The sequence below is a fragment of the Suncus etruscus genome, chromosome 7 (genome assembly GCF_024139225.1).
Source record: "Suncus etruscus isolate mSunEtr1 chromosome 7, mSunEtr1.pri.cur, whole genome shotgun sequence".
Taxonomy (NCBI): Eukaryota; Metazoa; Chordata; class Mammalia; order Eulipotyphla; family Soricidae; genus Suncus; species Suncus etruscus.
The window spans coordinates 105,937,760-105,956,042 of NC_064854.1; the positions used below are offsets into that span (position 1 = coordinate 105,937,760).

At 34.7% G+C, this 18,283-nt stretch overlaps 1 pseudogene; it reads left to right on the top strand.

Moving 5' to 3' along the window:
• Positions 1-3,588: 3,588 nt before the first annotated feature.
• Positions 3,589-3,707, top strand: LOC126015007 (uncharacterized; annotated as a pseudogene).
• The last annotated feature ends 14,576 nt before the right edge of the window (positions 3,708-18,283 follow it).

Consider the following 18,283-nt stretch of genomic DNA (forward strand, 5'->3'; position numbering starts at 1 on the left):
AACTAAAAGCCTTCCCTCTAAATTCTGGCACAAGACAAGGCTTTCCTCTCTCATCACCCTATTCAACATAGCACTGGAAGTACTTGCTATAGCGATTAGGCAAGAAAAAGATATCAAGGGAATCCAGATAGGAAAGGATGAAGTAAAGCTCTCACTGTTTGCAGATGACATGATACTCTACTTAGAAAACCCTAAATACTCTACCAAAAAGCTTCTAGAAACAATAGACTCATATAGCAAGGTGGCAGGCTACAAAATTGACACACAAAAATCAATGGCCTTTCTATACACCAATAGTATTAAGGAAGAAATGGACATTAAGAAAACAGCCCCATTCACAATAGTGCCACACAAACTCAAATATCTTGAAATCAACTTGACTAAAAATGTGAAGGACCTATACAAAGAAAACTATTAAACTCTGCTCCAAGAAATAAGAGAGGGCACACGGAAATGGAAACGCATACCCTGCTCATGGATTGGCAGGATTAACATCATCAAAATGGAAATACTCCCCAAGACACATTTTATTTTTAAAAATTAGATGTTTCTAAAGGGAAACAAGGAAAACCATTACAGGACTAAAAAAAATATTTAGGAGGAAGTAAAGTTATTGCAGTTTAGATATAATATCACAGGAATAGGAAGCAACCCCTATGGAATTTATATTCAAGCTATATTTTACCAGATCTAATTTAAAGCACATATTATTTCAGTATAACTGCTCATTAACTATATACATTGGACAGCACATATGTAAAACAAGTGGAGTTTTAATCTTGGATAGTCTTAAAACACAATACATTGAGTGATCTTAACTCGATAATCAAAAATTTGTATTTGATTTGTTTTCCCTGGACCGAATCCAAAACAATGTTTAGAGATAAGGAAACTAGTTATATTAGGGAATTGTAAATAACCCCAGGATCAGTTCATTTATTTATTGTATACTACAGAGGTGTCACTTAGAAAGTTCATTTCTCTTACATCCAAGTTTATTGGGTATCTGCCATGTGGGAGAGACTGGATGGGATTGTGGAAATGCAGAGTTAAGTAAGGCAATGAAAATCTTATGATGCTTAGTATGAGCCTGTAATAATGTTAAGAGTATAATAAAATATAAACAGACAAAATTACCACCATTTGAAACCCAGAAAATTTAGTAATTAATATTTTTGAATTTGCCTAGATTGTAAGCTCCTTGAGGACCAGAGCATAACTGTCTTTTCACCTTTTCATCAATAGTACTCGCATAGAAATACATACATACATGCATACATACATACATACATACATAAAATAAGTGGAGTGAATGATGAATTTGGTGAGAAACTTTACACTGAATGTGCTGTTTAAATTTGGTTTTAAAGAACTAACTTATATTTATATTGAGATCAAAATACCCAAATACCTTGGATGGCAAATGTTTTCTTATGATTTAGGAACATGGTGTGGACAAAACATAATATGGGAAAGGTAAGTTGAGGCCAAGTGGTGAAAAAACATGCAAAACTTTTAATGAAATTATTTTCAGGATTCATTTATGTTAGCCATCTGCTGATAGTAATGCAGCATAATAAAATATCTGAAATATTTTAGAAGAGTTTTGCAGCATATTGATCTTCTGTTTTTAAAGCTTTCAGAAAGTAATAATTTATTAGACAACCAAATGGTGGTAAGAAGTGCTATATATTCTCTAGAATAAACTGCATGTTACTACTAAATCTTCCTTATCACAATTGGCATTTTTTTCTCTCCTGAAGCAGTACATAATACAAAAATATGCTGGATTACATTTCATTCTAACATAATAGAATGAGATTTTTAAACACTGAGAGGAGTGGCAGTCTTTGTTCACTACAGTTATTAAGTCTCCCTTCAAGGATTTCTTATCTACTGAAATAATATCAAAACACCATTTAAGTAATGATATTAATGTATAAATCTCAGAAATACACCTGAAAATGTTTGTGCCATAAAAATTTGAGTGCTCCTGACTAACATGGTATTTTATAAATTCAATGTATGAATAGCAATAGCAAGTATAGAGTGTGGCAATAAACAAAACAAAAAACAGTGGGAGTGGAAAGTTTATGAAGCTTATAAAGACATTTACTCCAGTATTTGAAGTTTCCATGTTAAAGGAGAGGTAGTATGATGCTTAATAAAATTAATATTAGTACTAGACAAGCAAGAGTTTTCTAGTACTAGCTCTCTTTTCTAAAAGTCAGTTTCCCTCTGATCCTCAGATGTCCCACCTGCAAAATGAAATAATAAAATATATTTATTAACTGTATGTATTATGTATTATGAACAGTCAATGTAATATCAGAGAAGTGCCTGACACATTCTCTGGGCTCTTTAAATGATGGATAGTGTTTTTATCATCAGATCTTTATGAAATCATAGAGCAATCAAGTTTTTATGGGTGGTAAAATTCAGAGGTAAAAATCAACTGACTTTGAAATTTACATTGACAGTATATACATATTCTCTAGAAAAAGTATAACATCATATGAATATAACATATTTGTTCTTACATTTTCTCATACTATTTCACATAATCCAGTAGTTCTTGAACTTGGAAAGTTGGCATTTCCATCTGAATAATATGTAGTGACATCTTTAGGATGCTATACCAAGTATTTGACTTCTACTTACAATATGGTAATTGCATCTCTCTCTTTTTTTTTTTATCTTTCACAGTAACATTTTAGGTACATAGTGATAGTGAATCAGGGGCGTTCCTACCACCATATTGTCCTCCCTCCACCCCTGTTCCCAGCATGCATCCCATAGCCCCCTCTTTTGACCCCTAGGCTACTAGTATAGGTGGTCCTCTTTGTGTCTGTTATATTGTGAATTGGGTACTGATTCTGTTGTTGTTGGGTTTGGATTTGGTGATTAAATTCAAACTTTTGGGACCGGAGAGAGCACAGAGGTGCTTGCCTTGCAAGCAGCTGATCCAGGTGTCCCATATGGTTTCTCGTGCCTGCCAGGAGCTATTTCTGAGCAGATAGCCAGGAGTAACCCCTGAGCACCGCCGGGTGTGGCCTAAAAACAAAACAAAAAAAAATTGAACCTTTTTATAATTTCTACTTAATGTTCATATGACTGGTCTTGGTACCCTCCATTATTTCCCCCTCCATTTGTGAGGCGGAGCAAGTTGTTTCAAGTTCTGTTTGAAGGAAAGAGGAAAAAATAATAATAATAATAATAATAATAATAATAATAATAATAATAATAATAAAATGGGGAAAAAATTGAACAAGCAAAAAATGAGAGGAGTCCTTTTAGAAGCTATATTTATCAGTTTAAGAGCAGAGAGGGAAAAGGAAAAAAAAACATAACAACAGTAGAAAGAAAATTAAAAAATATATATATATAGGGGCCGGGCGGTGGCGCTAAAAGGTAAGGTGCCTGCCTTGCCTGCGCTAGCCTTGGACGAACCGCGGTTCGATCCCCCGGTGTCCCATATGGTCCCCCAAGCCAGGAGCAACTTCTGAGCACATAGCCAGGAGTAACCCCTGAGCGTTACCGGGTGTGGCCCAAAAACCAAAAAAAAAATATATATATATATATATAAATATCTACGGCCATACCACCCTGAATGTGCCCGATCTCATCTGATCTCAGAAGCTAAGCAGGGTCCGGCGTGCTTAGTACTTAAATGGGAGACCGCCTGGGAATGCCGGGTACTGTAGGCTTAAAATAAATAAATAAATAAATAAATAAATAAATAAATAAATAAATAAATAAATAAACACATAATAAAATAAGATTAAAAAATCAAACAAAAAAAACTCGAAAAGCACCAGAGCAATATAGACAGCAGCATCTCTTATGTAAGATAACCAACAATGTCTCTAGACTTTGCCAAAAGTTCTCTAAAAGACAAAATCTTTGAGGCCAGAGAGATAGCACAGCAGTAGGGCATTTGCTTTGCACACCATCAACCCCGGACAGACAGCAGTTCAACTAGCAGCATCCCATATGGTCCACTAAGTTGCCAGGAGCTATTTCTGAACACAGAGCCAGGTATAACCCCTGAGTGTTATGAGATGCGGCCCAACAATAACAACAAAAACAAACAAACAAACAAACAACAAAAGAAGACAAAATCTTTGATTAAAAATAATTGTCATAGTCTAATGGTAATTATCTAATAACTCCATAAATAAGTATGCATGCACTAACAATTAAAATACAAAATATTTTATCATCTAAATTAAGTTTTTTTAATTCTCATTTGTAAAGAATTATTGTCTAAATCATCTAGCATAGTTTTAAGACACTGGGGCTGGGGAGATAGTACAGCAGATAAGGCACTTGCCTTGGATGTGGCCAATCTGGTTTCCATCTCAGCTTCCCATATGATCGATCCCCCAGGCTCTCCATGTTGATTCCTGACTGCAGAGGAAGAAATGTGGCCCAAAAACAAACAAAAGAAAGATTTTATTTATCAAATATGACATTAACTTTATTCACTTTCTGTAGCAATGTCCACATGAATCTTTTCACTTTTCTGTATGTCAACAACTTTTCTTAATCCAAACTCCTACTAAGTCTTATCAGAGCAATTGTACAATTAAACTGGTAATGGAATTTTTTCCCCCCTCTGGGAAGTAGACTGGGCACCCCAAATTTCATCTCTGATTAGATGTTCTCTTTAAAAGCCCACCATTGCTTTTTAAGTGATTGTAACAGTTTCACTGGCAGTTTAAAAGCAGCCCTGCTGTCAGATACTTAACACTGAAATACTAAGAAAATCTTTGTCCTGGACAGACTGGGATGTGAGGTCACTGACAGCCAGAAACCTGATTATTTCCAGACAATAAAATTATGTACAATTTAGAATATACATAACAGTTAAGAATCTAAGGTTCAAACTCAGGAAATCAAAGTGTCAGACCATTGTGTTTAAAAAAATTGTTTACCCTGTTCATTGGTTTTGCTCATTTTGCGCTAACTCTTTCATATGTCCAGGTATGGGCTACAGTACATTTACTCTGAGCAGAGAAAACAGATTGGGGAGTAAATGGAGTTTCTTTGATGTTCTGTCATTCAAGTGTCCCAGAAAACGTTGTTCTCTCTCATTGTTCCAATTCATCTGGAATTTTCCAGAGCAGTTTCTTGATGTTGCTTCCATATAATGTCTGTGTTTGGAGAACTACTCTCTTGAGATCTTGTGACAAACTGGACAATCTCAATGAGAATAATTCAGGAAACTTTTGTGTCATTCCTTTAGGTCCTTCCTTCCTCAATCTATCAAAATTTCCACAATTTTAGAGAAGAAAAGGGAAAATTGCTATCCCCTTGCTTTATTTATGTATATTTGGGCTCCAATGAATCATATACTTTAGTTTATATGCCACCTTCTTTATTTAAGTCTTCATGGATTAATCAGAGCTCATAATAAATGGCTCTGGAATTGACTAAGAGATTGAAAACCATAGACATTCTGTATGTGTCTTCTCAGTATCTTTGTTTAGAATTTGCACTGAAATTTGAATCATTTAAACAGGAAAAAGTACTCTCAGATTTTCCACAAACTTTGTGATTCTTTGTTTATATTGCACCTGCTCAACTTGACCTGTTTGCATTGCCTTCTAGATCCTTCCAGGCAAATTGCATTTCTAATCCTTACCTACACAGTGGAATAGTAAAACAAGCAATAGACACAGATTAAACATTTATCTGGATAAAACTGAATACACAGGGATAAAATGAAAGCAGCATAGCTTCATCTTTCAAAATAGTTAGTTAGCGACATATGTAAAGAAAAAGCAAAGGGGCTACATTTGAGGTGGTGGAGACAAGCTATTCAAAATGCTGACACTGCCAAATTAAACACACACACACACACACACACACACACACCTGAAAAAATGCAAATCTTTACAAAGACATTATATGCTTCTCAATAGATGACGAGAATCTCTTTTGTAATTCTGTCTCCCTCTGAACTTCAATTCAGTTCTGGCTCTGCACATCTGCCCTGTTCCCCTTTGTCCTGAAAGATCTTGTTCATGAGTCTTCATTCCTGATTGTCCTCTCTTCTGACTTTTAGTAGCAGTTTAAAATCTCTTGTCCTATGCTTTTATAAAAATGTCTTCCACTTATTGAGGTTTATTCTCCTCTACCAAACTATGAGTTCTAGGACATCTTAAGAATCCTAGGTCCTGGATAGGAAAAATAGTTTGGCTAAGACATGTACTTTGCCATCACCCCTAGAAGGCTCAGGGGAGCATATGAGGTCCTGGAGATATTCAAACTCAGAACATCCATATATTAGACAACATGCTACCTGCTATACTATCACTTGCCCTCTCAACTGCTTTAATGACATCATCTTTTTATATATTTCAAAGGTGTTTTAAGATCAAGATGACTTAACTATTGTTCTTCCTCTACTAAATGTGAATTACCTTTTCAGTGATGGTTGCTCAGATAATGCCATTATTAACAAACCTGAAATTTAAGAGCCATTTAAGATACATCCTTTTTCTTAATCTCTAAATTCAAATAATTGCCAAATGTTTCATACTTACTCTTTTGTTTCTTATAGAAATGACCAGCATTTTGGTTTCTCCCATTGTTTTAGTTTTATTAGGTTTTTTTTTAGTTATTTTATTTACTTTCTTAAAATATCTTTACTTAAGCACCATTATTACAAAAATATTTGTAGTTGGATTTCAGTCATAAAAATTACATCCCCTATTCAGGATGAATGGTGGTTCAAAAACTGGCATCTCATCTGATCCCCTGTGCCTGCCAAGAGCAATTTTTGAGCACAGAGCCAGTAGTAACACCTGAGCGCTGCTTTTTTTTGTGTGTGTAGGTATGACCCCCCCACACACACACACACACAAATTCACACCTCCTTCACCAGTGCATCATTGGTGCACTTACTCAGGCACTAATAATGGAATTTAAGATTTGGTCAGCCTGAATAATAAAATGACATAATTTATGATTTCCCAGGATAAATTTCTTTGTGTGAAGAGCTGAGTAACCAGCCCATTAGTCTAAATCTCCATGCTGCACCATTCTAGATTATACTAATTGACTAATGTGATTATATTTATTTTTCATGTAGGGACCAAATGAAATAGTATTCAATATCAATCCTGTCCTGGTATAATGCTCAAAAGTTATTTATGACATTTCTTCATAGGGTACATGTGATTGCAGGGATAACCAGGACCAATCATTTACAAAATGTGGACCTCAACACTTTAAGTCATCTTTTCTATGATATATAAGTATTTCATATAAGTATGAAAACTGACTATTCCCAATATCTGTTGGCTGATTGGAAACTCAAGAGAGCTGATGATAGAAGTTGTAGTTTAATTTTCTTTTTGAAGGCCGTAGACTTGTTCCTGTTCAAAGACTGCTTTATTCCCATGACAATATGCTTCAAGGGTGGAGAATCCCTGTATCTCTTAGGCCAAGAGAATTCCCTTTCCAATCTCCCCAATATTTACTGTGCCTATGCAAAAAAAAAAAAAAGGAAAGAAAAGAAGAATAAGGTACATATTTTGTTTTGTTATTCTTCTTTTTTTGTTATGTTTTTCTTTTTTTCCTTTCTTCTTTTAAATTGATATCTATAACCTCTAGACAAACTCCTCCGGGTTTATTTTTGTTTTTCTTCAAACAGAACCATGTAACTTGAATCATCTTGTTCTGCCTCATAAATTGAGGGAAAAAGGAAGAAATGATACCAAGACCAAAAAGGTCTTGTATGAACATTGAGTAGAAATAAAAAAAAAATGATCAGACTTAAACACCAAATCCTAAGTTAACTACAACAGAATCGATGCCCATTCTACAATTAGCTATACACAGAGGGGACCACTTATACTAGTAGCCCGTATGGCAAAGGAGGGGGGATATGGGATGCATGCTGGGAACAGGGGTGGAAGGAAAACACCACTGGTGGTGGGAATCCCCCTGTGTCAATGTCACTCTGTTTATAAAATATTACTGTGAAAGATTTGTAATTCATTTTGGTCACAATAAAAATTATTAAAATATAAATAAAGAAAAAGAGAGACTCTTCTTTCTAACTTAGACTGTCATTCTGTTCAACACTTCAATCAATTTTATGAGCCCTACAGACACTGACTGTTCCCAAGGCTGATTGGAAACTCAGGAGAGCTGATGATAGAAGTTGTAGTTCAATTCCATTTCTGAAGGCAGTAGCCTTTTTCCTGTTCAAAGACTACTTTATTCCCACTATAGTATAGTACAAGGGCAGAGAATTCCTGTATGTCTTAGGCCAAGGGTAATCCCTTTCTAATCCACCCAATGCCTTTGCCAAAAAAACAAAAAAGCTCTATGCTTTTCTCAGCCTAACATTGAAATTTCAATTTGAATTGACAATTCAATAATATCAGTACTATTGTAAAGTATGATTCCACAGTAAGAATTAATTTGGAAAGAAAATTGGAAGTAGCTCTCAAGAAACACTGGGGGAAAAAACACAATTGTTCCATCACAATGGGACCAAAGTAATAATACAGCAGACAGGGTACTTGCCTTGCATACAGCCAACCTGGATTGCATTCCTAGAATCCCATATGGTTCCCAAAGAACCACCAGCAGTGATTACTGAGCATAGAGCCAGGAGTAATCTGGGCCCCCTAAAAAATAAATACAAAAGTATGGAGCATTTATTTACTATATAATATTCATCACAAATATAACAGTTTAAACAATTTGTCATATTAGTGTCTATGGGTCAGGAGTCCCAGCTTGACTTTGCTCGGTGCTTTGCTCATATTCTCATACAGTAAATTCCTGTTAGTGACTAAGTTGCATTCTCTTATTTTGTTTTGTTTGATTGTGGTTTATTTTATTTTATTTATTTTATTGAAACATTGTGATTTACAAAGTCCTTGATAGTTGGGTTTCAAACATACAATGAATTAGGACCAATCCCACTTCCAGTGCTAACCTCTCTCCATCATGTTCCCAGAGTGTATCTCAACCACCACCCTTTGGCCCCCAGTCTGCCAGTATAATAGGGCCATTTACAGTTTAGATTGTTTTAGTTTGGGTCTCATTCATAATTCAGTGTTTTTTTTGATATTTGGTTTTGTCCTTTTTTATTTTTTCTCCAATAATGCATCTGAGACTGCTTGGTTCCTGGCCTCCATCCCGTCATATTTGAGTTTCTTCTCCTCCCCTTAGTTCTTTCCTTCTCACTATACTCAGGGGTCAATGGTGTTCGAGACAGTGAGTTAAATTCTTATTATAATGTTCTGATTATCTTTTTGGTTGTTGATAGAATTTAGTTCTTTATGGAGATTGGACTACGACCATGAGAATCTATAGATAGGTACTCATCATAGACCATATGTTTGCTTTTTTATTTATTTTATTAAAGGCAACATCCCAAATCAGAAGTTATTAGTCAGTTGATTTCAGAAGTCATCAAGGCCATATCCAGTAGTGCTTGAAGGGCCATGTCATATCTAAGAATGAATTCAAAGCCTTGTAAATTCAAGGTATGTGATCTACAACTTGAGCAATTGCCTTGTCGTTTTTTTTTTTCTTCTAAAATTGAGAGCATGACTCTTAAGAGTTTTTGGTGATTAAGTCAGAAACATAAGCATGAACTTTTTATTTATTTAAGATGCTTCTATTTGGCTATATAATGTAACTTATCTACAGGGGTGCTATTTATTTTATAAATTCCACCTTAAATCAAAGTGAGATGTACATCTAGAAATTGGGATTGTATTGAAACTGACTGGCATAGTCTAAGTTTACTTGTGAATAGGCATTGAAGAGTCTGAAACTAAATCTAATTAACTTTGCTCTACCTACTGTCCTCAAAATTAATTTTGTTTCTATGAAAACCTCATCATTTAACCCATCATCATCCTAGAAATTAGTGTCCTATCTCATGCATAAATGAGGCTATGCTTTATGAAGAGAACCTGGAGCTTCTCTTAAAGGTGTCCAGCATTCAATTCCTCACCCTACCTCTTGTCAATGACTTTAACTCAGCAAGTTTCCTGATCTTCCATTTTGAAAATAGTAAAATAGCTAAATTATTAGTATTTATTGTGTCTGCGTTTTTTTTTTGTGTGACAACAACAGAATGCATTAACAATGTGTTGTAATATGTCTATTAAGTTAAAGATCTGTTAAGGTAAAAAATAAAATAGAACTCGTTGATTCTCTCCTTATTTTATATAGAATTTTATAAATAGTTTATCACTTGGTTGATTTTACAATGCACAGGCTTCCAGAAATCAAACTTAAAGTCTTACAGAATCTTCAGTCTAAAAATGCCCCCCAAAAAAATCCATATCACAAGGAACAAGAAAAATCAGTGCAGGCAGGAATGTGGGGAGAAAGAAACTCTCTTTCACTGCTGGTGGGAATGCCATCTACTCCAGCCTTTATGGAAAACAATCCGGAGATTCCTCAAAAAAAAAATTGGAAATTGAGCTCCCATTTGATCCAGCTATACTACTCCTAGGGATATACCCTTGAACACAAAAATCCCTTCTTCACACCTATATTCATCGCAGCACTTTTTACAATAGCCAGACTCTGGAAACAACCAAGATGTCCTTCAACAGATGAATGGCTAAAGAAACTGTGGAACATATACACAATGGAATATTATGCAGCTGTCAGGAGAGATGGAGTCATGAAATTTTCCTATACATGGATGTACATGGAATCTATTATGCTGTGTGAAATTAGTCAGAGTGAGAGAACACACACACAATATAGTCTCATTCATCTATGGGTTTTAAAAAAATTAAAGGCATTGAAATAATTCCCAGAGATGAGGGTTGGAAAGACTGGCTCGAGATATGAAGCTCACCACGAGTGGTGAGTGCAGTTAGAGAAATAACTGTGCTGAGAACTATCATAAAAATGTCAGTGAGTGAGGGATGTAGAAAGCCTGTCTCGAATACAGGAAGGGATAGAGGAGGGAAGAGATGGGAGCATTGGTGATGGGAAGGTTGCATGGTGAAGGGGGGTGTTCTTGTTATGACTAAAATCTGACTACAATTATGTTTGTTATCACAGTGTTTAAATAAATAAATTATTTAATAAATAATAATAATAATGAAATTTTTAAAAACAACATAAATAACAAAGGACACAAAGAAATGGAGAAAAAATAAAAATGCCAAAAATAAATGTCAGAAGGGGCTGGAGCAGTGGCACAAGCAGTAAGGCATCTGCCTTGTGCACTCTAGCCTGGGACGGATCGCAGTTCAATCCCCCGAGCCCCCATATGGTCCCCTAAGCCAGGAGCGAATTCTGAGAGCATAGCCAGGAGTAACCCCCGAGCATCATGGTTGTGACCCAAAAACAAAAACAAAAAAAGTAAGGAACGAGGGCCCGGAGAGATAGCACAGTGGCGTTTGCCTTGCATGCAGCTGATCCAGGACCAAAGGTGGTTGGTTCGAATCCCGGTGTCCCACATGGTTCCCCGTGCCTACCAGAAGCTATTTCTGAGCAGACAGCCAGGAGTAACCCCTGACCACCACGAGGTGTGGCCCAAAATCCAAAAAAAAAAAAAAATGTAAGGAAAAATATTTTCCTTCTCATAATTTATGCATGAAGTTTTTTTTCTTATACTGGGAGGTCAATAAATACAGAAAAACATCATTACATCTGTATGTTGAGTTTCTGTGCTTTTCTTACCCATTAAAACAATGAAAACTTGAACAATAAGTTGAAAAAGTTAAAATAAATTGAGATGTCAAGAATATGTTAAAACTCCCTTTTATCAAAGAAAGCATAAGTTGAGCCTTCAACCATACAATGTAAATCATAAACTAAGTATTGGGAACAAATGCCAAGTTTAAAGACATACATTTGATATTAACAGTAGACTGATGGACAGTTTCGAATGCAATTTATTATAAAAGTGAGAAATGACAAGGTTTTCAGAATTATATGAATATTCACTCTGTGAGCTAGTGACTGTGTGAGCTCAGTCACCATGTGTTCTTCTGCAGAGCAATTTATTCAGTTCGTGAACTTCTGCAGAGCATTTCTACTTCAAAAACTTCTGATCTGTAAATAGGCATAACCGTATTTGCATCATGGGAATATTCAAAAGATAAAACAAGAGTGTAGTTTTATTATGTGAAAATTAATTATTATACAAATTAAAGCAATCATCTGATCTCATTTTCTGTTGTGTGTGTGTGTGTTTGTGTCTTCAAATCCATAAATGAAACACTGGTGCAGAATATGAAAAACTCAAACAACTTTAGATTCATGTTAATGTGGAATATCTTATTAAAGAAAATGAAAAATAGCATGGTTTTTTTGTTCAATGTCATCAACCATTAACAGAAGGGAGAAAAGTATATCACTCATAAACAAAAATATTCTAAATAAAAATTTTGCAATGTATCCCATAGGCATCCATAGGTCCCTAGAGACACAAAGCAATTTATTGAAACTTCTGTGTAAATCAAAACTTATATTTGAAGCAATGTATTTAGAATCTACAAATCACTTATTTATGATTCTTCCTGAAGGAACAGTAGAGATCACTTTTTTATATGAATGCTCCTTTAGTGATTAAAATTTCTCTCTGGTATATGGATGGAAATGAAATAGAAGCAAGTAAATAAGAAATGCAACCAGTTCTAATAGATAAAATTCAAGAACAAGGAAAACTGTGTGTTATTAAATTATATATATATATGTATGTATATAGATCCTTCAGTTTCTTTCCTCAGTAATGAGAGTTGCCAAATGAGAATGTTCACTCACAGCCATTTCATCAGCACCCCATCAATGAGATCAGAATAGCTAGTAGCTAGCAAACAAATGAGAACACATCTTAGAATCACATCTTGGAGACCCAATGCTTATTTATTTATTTATTTGATTTTGTTTTTTTTTTTTTGGGGGGGGGGGCTATTCCAGCTGTGCTCATAGCTTACTCTTGGCTCTGTGCTCAGGGATCATTCCTGATTGGTTTAAAGGGAACATATACAGTACTGGGTAATGAACCTGGGTTGGCCATGTAGAAGAGAAATACCCTAACCTCTGTATTAACTCTCCAGCCCCAATACTCAGTTTTTACTACATGTCAAGGTTTTCAGAGTCACAATAAATAAAGAGAAAAATTCTCGTAATTTTACCTATAGTTTAAATATACCTAATTTTTTTCCTGGACACCAAAAATGTATAAAAGAAACTAATGCTGATATTTTCTATACTTTGCATTTGTTGTGCAAGCCATAATTGCAAAAGAACTGCATCAAAGCTTTGATTGTATATAAGATATGAAGTTGGAAGTCATTCAGAGGCAGATTATGCAGATTGTCACTTCCTGTATGAACTAGAGTATATTTCCTAAATTTTAGATTTAATTTTATTAGTCAAGTAGTAATAAATATAGACCTTTTACGTTAAAAAGATTAAGTGGGTTGACAGCTAGGAGATGCTTAAAAAAAGCTATAGTGGTTGCTGTTACTGCTTTTGCTAGTTAACTAAATCTGTCTTTTTTTCCTTAACTTTCCCTAATAGTTACCTCTTAAGTTTGGTTTTTAGAAAAAACATTTGTCTGGTTTATCTGTGAGCCCGATTTTTGATAGGATATTTTTCTTGTAAAGTTCTACTGGTGCTTTTTCTTATTTTCTTGAAAAGTTCTACTAGTGCTTTTTTACTTTCTTGTAAAATTCTACTAGTGCTTTATATGTCTTGGATATTAAACCTTTGCCAAGTGAATTTAGTTAGAGGGAGAAGAACAAATACAGGGACAGAGAATAACCTCTCCCATATGTAAAATAATAATAATAATAAACACAGTAAATGATTAACAAATGCCCAAATTTAACATAAATTGAGAATTTTTCTTTACTAGAAAGCATACACAGAATGTCAGAGGATGAGGAAGGAGGCACTTGGACAACATGGAGGAATAGGGTCATTCTGGTGAAGGGTGTGATGCTGGGATGTGTTATGCATAAAACCTATTGGTAAAAGTATTGTAAACCACAGTGCCCAAAACAAATTTTAAAATAATAAAAATTATTGCAGCACACACAAAAATGTATGTGGGATGTGACTATAGTGAGCATGGTAGAGGCACTAAGAAACTAGGGAGCAAAGAGAATGAAGTGGGGGAATAAAAACAATTTATCACAAAGGGCTAAACTCTCTAAGAAACTTCAAAATATATAGTGAAGCAATTTAATAATTATTCTATCTAAGCTGCAAGAGAGCTTGAATATGCATCCAACCATCTCATTTCTATTGGTTGAGTGCTAGTTCTAGGGAATTAGGTTTTCTGATCTGTTCTTTCCTGCACATGGGTTAATTGTATTCCTATGACAAAGAAAAGATGATTATTTACTGTAAAATTGAAGAGATTTTGATAATTAGAACCAAATACAGTGGTCTTCACTTACTTAGGATACCGAGCCCCAACAAAACCTGCTCTATCCCTAAACACAAGACTGTGATAAATTTCTCCCTTGTCTCTTGAATTTCCATTTTCTCAATTTTCACTACTTTATGAGGTTATTGAAATATAGGGAAATTCATTCTAATTAAAGTATTTGGCATTTTTGATCTTTAGGCTGCCAAGTTAAATTCTATGATTAACATATTTATCCTCTCTGGTCTAAATTTAAAATCGGAGCTTATATAGGACTTTATACAGGATTAGTTTTATAGAAATTCTCAAAGAACTTGCATTTGAAATGAGAATCTGGGTATGATTTCCAAGCCAATAAAATATAGAAATTTAATAATTTAAGGTGATAGATTCAGTGAAATTTTCTAAGATGTGGAATATGGAGTTTTGACTTTGATATATGTGCTGCAGTTACTACTTCCTTCCTGAGTATTATTTCCCACTACATGAAAAAGTATCAGTGCTTCTGAGGAGCTTTTATGCATGGTGCTAACTTTCTTAACTATCAGATTCATAGTCCAGAAGAGAATTGGGTATATGATTGGTAGAATACAAAAGATCAAGCATGTTATGCTGGGAAATTACACATCAAATACATTTTTGTTTTAAAAAGGAAATAATTAAATGGGCTATTTTCAGGGATTGCATAAAGGATAAAAATATGGAGTATAGGGCTGGAGTGGTAGCACAGAGGTAGGGTATTTGCCTTGCACACGGCTGACCTAGGATGAACTGTGGTTTGATGCCTCAGTGTCCCATATGGTCCCCCAAGCCAGGAGAGATTTCTGAATGCGTAGCCAGGAATAACCCCTGAGTGTCACAGGGTGCGGCCCCAAAACCAAATATATATATATATATATATATATATATATATATATACACACACATATAATATATATTATATCATATATATTTCTATATGGAGTATATGACAAGTAACCTCTTCTGAAAATGTATATTTTTATCAAAATGTTTAAACAATCAATGTTTCTATTCTTTGAAAGGGGGGATTACTAGAATGAGATTACTAGCATAAGCTTTATTGAAGGAAAAAACATAGTTGAGCTGAACTTCTTACAAGCTAAGTAACTAAGTAAATTAGTTTGTCTATGCTTACATGCCATATAATACTAGAATGAATAATACATATATTTGTAATATGACATAAAACATTAAGGTATATCAATGGATGTACAAATAAACTAATCATGTAGTGTAAATGTTGACAATGGAATATTACTTGGAAAATAAGGAGAGATATTTGCAATGGAATATTACTCAGCAATTAATAAGTTTATGTGATGTATAACATAATCTCAAAATAATTTTTCCAGAGTTTCCAAAACATTTATGGTATATACATCCATTCTGTAAATTTCTGTGAAATAAAAATAGTTGAAGTTATGGAAAGGATGTGAATGTATGGTTGAGAATGAAGAAATGGGGAGGAATACGAGTGAGATTAAAAATGGGAAACTTCTGGGGTGATAAAGTGGTTCATTTTCTCGATTATTGTGACAGTTTTATGAGTAGAGACATATGTCAAAATTAATCTAAGTTACACCATAAATTATGCTATTTATTCTATGTTAATTATATGTAATGCAGCTGTTAACATAAACAGTCTTTGTGACAAAGCAGACATAGCAGAAAGTGCAGTTTGCCTTCTCCAAATTTGTTTATTTCACCTTGACTCAAACTGCTTGGAGCCATTTAGATGAGTTCCAGTCAATTAAACTCCTAGAAAAATTGTGGCGATGTTTTGTCTGTTTTATGTCATTCTCTTTCTTCCTTATGAAACAGAATATTCTGTCTCTGAGCAAATTATTTTATTTTATCTCAAAAATTTGTGTCTGATGTGCGTTGGTAAACATAAAAACTGAACACTCTGGCCAATCAGTAACAGTCTTTGCTGCAGACACCAAGCTGTGAGCCTATGCCCCAGCTTTTCAGGACTTTGCTGAAAAAAAAAAAAAAAAAGCTGGCATCTGTAACCTTTCTTAAAAGATTTCTCTGGGGAGGGCTGGAACTTCCAGCTCACTCTATGAAGCTCACCACAAAGAGTGGTGAGTGCAGTTATAGAAATAACTACACAGAGAACTACCATAATCATATGAATGAATGAGGGAACGGGAAAGCCTGCCTGGAGTACAGGTGGTGGTGGGGTGGGATGGAGGGAGATTTGGGACATTGGTGGTGGGAATGTTGCACTGGTGAAGGGGGGTGTTCTTTACATGACTGAAACCTAATCACAATCATATATGTAATCAAGATGTTTAAATAAAAAAAAACTTTCAAATAAAAAAAATCTCTTGGAACTGGCGAGGTGGTACTAGAGGTAAGATGTCAGCCTTGCAAGCGCTAGCTAAAGAAAGACCGCGGTTCGATCCGCCGGCGTCCCATATGGTCCCCCCAAGCCAGGGGCTATTTCTGAGTGCTCGAAAAACCAAAAACAAACAAACAAACAACAAAAAAGATTTCTCTTGATCTGCTAGAGAAGCCTCACCTCCAGAAAGTTAGAGATAAGTGCTAAGAGGTTATATCTTATCGGCAACCTGTAGCCAATAGCTAGGACACAGGGACAATAAGCAATTCTTTTCCTCTGAGAATGAGACAGACAACAACATGCAATTTATACGTTAGAAATTCCCCATGGGAACCAATGGAGAAAGACACCTCTTCTAACAGTGTGTGCTTGCATGACTTTCTACCCTGCTTTATACCCTTTTGCACATTATTTTCCCATTTTCCCTGGAAGATCTTCCTTAATAAAATCACTTGTACTTGAATTTGACCTAAAGCAACTGGCAGGACTCTTTCAGCACAGAGATTTGTCCATGAATGAGAATGGTAGCCCCAGCTGATCTCATCCTGTGCATTAAATATTTGTAGAATTTGAACTACTATTTATTAGGAGAAAAATAAGAGAGGGGGCAGAAGTGATAGCACAGTGGGTAGGGCCTTTGTCTTGTACATGGCCTACCCAGATTTAACCATCTGCATCCCATACTGTCTCCCAAACCTGCCAGGAGTGAAAGAAAAAGAAAAAAGAAAAGAAAAGAAGAAAGAAAGAAAGAAAGAAAGAAAGAAAGAAAGAAAGAAAGAAAGAGAAAGAAAGAAAGAAAGAAAGAAAGAAAGAAAGAAAGAAAGAAAGAAAGAAAGAAAGAAAGAAAGAAAGAAAGAAAGAAAGAAAGAAAGAAAGAAAGAAAGGAAGGAAGGAAGGAAGGAAGGAAGAAAGAAAGGAAGGATGAAGAAAGATGAAAGAAAGAAGAAAGAAAGAAAGAAAGAAAGAAAGAAAGAAAGAAAGAAAGAAAGAAAGAAAGAAAGAAAGAAAGAGAAAGAAAGAAAGAAAGAAAGAAAGAAAGGAAGGAAGGAAGGAAGAAAGAAAGGAAGGATGAAGAAAGATGAAAGAAAGAAGAAAGAAAGAAAGAAAGAAAGAAAGAAAGAAAGAAAGAAAGAAAGAAAGAAAGAAAGAAAGAAAGAAAGAAAGAAAAGAAAAGAAAAAGAGGAAGAAAGGTATAAGGAAAGAAGGAAGGATGAAGAAAGATGAAAGAAGAAAGAAAGCAAGAAAGAAAGAAAGAAAGAAAGAAAAAGAAAGAAGAAAGGTATAAGAAAAGAAGGAAGAAGAAAGAGAAAGAAAGAAAAAGAAAGAAAGAAAGAAAGAAAGAAAGAAAAGAAAAAGAAGGCAGGAAGGTATAAGAAAAGAAGGAAGAAGAAAGAGAAAGAAAGAAAAAGAAAGAAAGAAAGAAAGAAGAAAGGTATAAGAAAAGAAGGAAGAAGAAAGAGAAAGAAAGAAAAAGAAAGAAAGAAAGAAAGAAGAAAGGTATAAGAAAAGAAGGAAGAAGAAAGAGAAAGAAA